The sequence below is a fragment of the Stegastes partitus genome, unplaced genomic scaffold (assembly GCF_000690725.1).
Source record: "Stegastes partitus isolate 25-593 unplaced genomic scaffold, Stegastes_partitus-1.0.2 Scaffold12, whole genome shotgun sequence".
Classification (NCBI taxonomy): Eukaryota; Metazoa; Chordata; class Actinopteri; family Pomacentridae; genus Stegastes; species Stegastes partitus.
The window spans coordinates 1,079,284-1,083,351 of record NW_007577743.1 but is presented as its reverse complement, the minus strand read 5'-3'; the positions used below and the strand labels follow the sequence as shown (position 1 = coordinate 1,083,351).

Here is a 4,068-nt window from a genome sequence, read left to right as displayed (position 1 = left end):
AAAAAAAAAAAAAAAAAGCACACCATATCACAATATCCCTTAAACTCCACTAGATTATCAGAGTGGCCCCCCACTGAACCCCCAGATCAGGCTTAAAAGGCATGTTATTATTAGTTTTTTTAAAATTGCAAAATTACATGATTTATTAGAGCTAGAAACGGTAAAGAAAGCTGAGACCAGCAGTCACTTGTCAAATACTCTGAGGCTTTTCAGCTGATACAAGCTGAACCACAGGCTGTGTTTACATGGAGCATATGGGAGACAGGTATGAAAAATTTAAATTCTAAATAATAAAATATCGAAAGTATGTAGAGTCAACCTTTTTCTTAATACCGAGGGGGCCTTCAAAAATACGTGTCCAATTCCATTAAAAATAAATAAATAAATAATGAAAGAAATACTAATCTTTTTTTTTTTTTAACGATTTATGACATTCTGACTTTGCTATTCTGTTCAAAAGACATTTTTAATTCCTCTTTATTTTTAGCTATTGTTGTGCTGTTTCCATAGAGGAAAAAAGAGTGGGTAAAAATGTGACAAAAGCCAAAAAATGTTTGGGGTTCAGAGGTTACACTACACATTTTCAGTTTCTGGAGGTAAATTGGAACAAATATATCTTTTAGAAAGCAGAAAAAAAAATGTTGGTCACTCAGAGTGCCTTCAATACTTTTAAAAAAAAAATATTTAAAGGTACTTTTTAAAGATAAAGTTCCTTGAAGATGTTTCACCTCTCATCTAAGAGGCTTCATGAGTTCTGACTGACTAGTTGAGAGTTCCAGATACTTATATCGTCTATCCCTCTGGAACTCCCAACTAGTCAGTCAGAACTGATGAAGCCTCTTAGATGAGAGGTGAAACGTCTTCAAGGAACTCAAGCAAGTCCATGTGCTACGAGAATAAACATGACCTGGATGACTGAGAATCTTAACAGACATGTTTAAAGTCAATGTTTTTGCAAGCCTAATAAATGTATTGAATATATTTCACTCCTTGCAATTCCCCCATAGTGGTAAAATAAAAAAGGGAAAGAAATCACAGGTTCTACTTAATTATGTTTTTTGAACTCTTTGTTACTCAGCCACAGACCATTTCCTGTCAAGGGATTAAGCCTCTTCTGTGGATTGTTTGAAAGCCCGCATCACAGCTTCTAAGTGCTGTGAACTGCTGTAGGTGCAAACTCTGCTGCTGAAAGAAATAAAAGTGAACATCAAGGGGGAAAAAAAAAAAAACACAAACCAATGAGCTAAAAAGTAACTGCAAACCTCAGAGAGCGAAGGGGGATAACTATGTGATGTGCAAGCAACCTGTTTCACATTACACTAGGCCATTTATACATTCTTAATCTGAAAATAATAGTGCAACTTTAACTTCTGTGTAACACCAAAAGTGAAATCTATTGTATACTAAGACTTCCAGCACTGATACAGAAAGAGCAGCAACACCAGTGGCTCTCGCATTGTTGTCAGAAGTCAAATTAGCATCAATAAAAGGAAAATGAACAAATGTATCTGTGGAAGACAAATCACCCTGGTTGCCTAAACCAATGTGAAATGCAAACATAGAGACTACCTTTCCTGCAGACATGAGCTTATTGTGGATGCAGCAGGTCTCATATACCACCAGCAGGCAGATAAGGGAGTTTATCAATACAGTTAGAGTTGGCTACCTATTGGGAGCAGAGAGCAGCGGAGAAAATCTTCCATTTTCTAGACGTCTGTGGCTGTTCATATTCCCTAAACACTTCTTCTCTAACCTGTTGAATTTGTTTAACTGCACATGCTTTAAACAAAGAGAACACAGGGACCAAATCCCTTGTTTGTGTTCTCACACTGTGTCAATGAAGCCGATTCTGATTAATTGGTTCATGACCAGTGGTGAAAAACAAAACTGTGGGCCCCCTTTTTTCTTTCAATACAAACAATGCTTCACAATCAGTACTTGTCATCACTCTGTTGAATGTGGGAGAAATGAATAAAGACCTGAGTGGGTCTGATAAGGACCACTGACAGAGATCAACAAATCATGAGCAGGTGGCAGGTTGTTTGGAGGGTGCGATAGGAAACGTCTGATCCTCCGCAGCTCCACCTCACACCTCGCATCTACTGCTAAACATTTTTGGTTGTTGTGGTGTGCCAAGAGCAGCAGCACATTCGGCAGGTGCAGTTGTAATGTTTTAGCCTGGGGTGTAATGGTACTCGTTTCAAACCATTTTGTGGAGGATGCTCGGCGCGTCTCACAACAGTGGAGGGAACCTGCCAACAGTGGTCAAAAAAGGGACAAACCTTAAGCTAGACCATGAACTGATGGAAGGATGCTGGGGGATGAAAGAATCTGCTGCCAAGACTTTTATAGCGTACAATCTGGTGGACTGATCATGTTTTATTGTTGCAAATTGGTTGTTACTTCTGAAATCAAGCAAATCTCACAAAGTCTTTCACAAAAGTTATACTTTAGTGTATTTAACAGAGTCATCCAACATTTTCATGGCTTCATACTATAAATATTTTCTGAGTTCCAGGCCTTTGAAATACACAGGGATGAGTTGAAATCTCACGGTTTTAATTTGATGATTTTCCAGAATTTTTGAGTTACCATAATGTCATACAGGTTTCACGGTGGCTCACTTTTTAGCACCGTCGCCTCACAGCTAGAAGATTCCCAGTTTGCGTCCCAGTTCGGATGCCTGGGTTCTTTCTGTGTAGCGTTTGCATGTTCTCCCGGTGCACTGTGAGTTCTCCACAAGATTGTCTTTTCATCGATTTTGTAATGACTTAAATTCATGCACTCCGGTATGTTTTCCTTCAGGTCTTTGTTGGTTTTCCTGCTAGTTTTGTGCATCAACAGTCATCCAATCCCTGCATATGCTCCTCTCTGCTCACCTCTTTCAGATGCTCTGCTGTCTTTGTGCTCACTGCAGCCAACCTTCCAAGTCATTCTTCTTCTTTGATGCCGAGTCCTTGTGCATGATGGTAACCTGCTCCTGACTCTGAACCCAGCCTGCACCTTTGTAAATCTGGTTCATTCTATGTTTCTAGATTTCTGCAGTTGTCATGGAAATACTGCAAATAATGTCAGAGTCATTGTGCCTGAAACAGGGCTGCAAGGTGGATCATCAGTGGTTATCACCAGCGCCTTGCAGCTAGAAGATTTTCTGCGTGGAGTCTGCATGTTCTCCCCGTGCAGCGTGGGTTCTCTCCGGGTTCTCCGGCTTCCTCCCACAGTCCAAAAGCATGTTAAGGTTAATTGGTGATTCTAAATTGTTTTATGGGTGTGAATGTGAGTTAGCTTGGTTGTCTGTCTCTAAGTGTGGCCCTGTGATAGACTGGTGACCTGTCCAGGGTGTCCCCTGCCTCAGTGACATGTGGTCAGGGGAGGCAGGTGAGGCAGAGCCTCACAGATATGAAACATAACCCGTAAACTGCTGCTAATCAAATGGCAAATATGCTGCTGTGTAGAGTGCATGTATTTGTAAATGAGATTCTGATGAAGTCAGTGCCTCACCAGCATAGACTGTATAAAAGATGGACATAGCAACTGGCCCTGAAAAATGAAGCCAACCCGGAAGTGTCAAAGACCTACGTCCGCGAGCTGCTGGCTCCAAAAAACCTTGGCTCCCATAGACTTGAATTGGAAAAGAAGTGATCACAGATCACGAAATACTGCATTCCTACAGCTCAGGATTTTTTTTATATTTGTTTTCATAGTCAAATCCAGAGATCAGGTGGCCAATCTGAAAATAAATCAATACTGAATTTTAAAAAAATTGTCAAAATTTTGCAGGGCAAGGGGCGTGGCTGGCTTGATTGACAGTTGGCAGCGACCATACAGACGAAGCGAGCAGAAGGCGGTAAATGTGGGCGGGCAGAGAGGGCCTGCCTCTCAATCCGTCTGACCAATCGCTGCTCCTATGGCTCCGCCCCCCTCTGACGATTTTTGCGTCACTGGCTCCAAAAATCCAAGATGGCAACCAGGAAGTAGCAAAACCCTGGCTTCATTTTCTCAGTGCAGAAACCAACGAGTGACGTCACGGTAGCTATGTCCATCTTTTATACAGTCTATGCTCACCAG

General features: G+C 41.2%; 1 long non-coding RNA gene across 1 annotated transcript in view; it reads right to left on the bottom strand.

Moving 5' to 3' along the window:
* LOC103361883 (uncharacterized) overlaps positions 1 to 585 on the bottom strand; it is a 24,045-nt gene extending 23,460 nt beyond the window's left edge. The window contains exon 1 of the long non-coding RNA XR_520429.1: positions 575 to 585. This is a non-coding gene — a long non-coding RNA (uncharacterized LOC103361883). The remainder of the gene's footprint in view (positions 1 to 574) is intronic.
* Between the last annotated feature and the right edge of the window lie 3,483 nt (positions 586 to 4,068).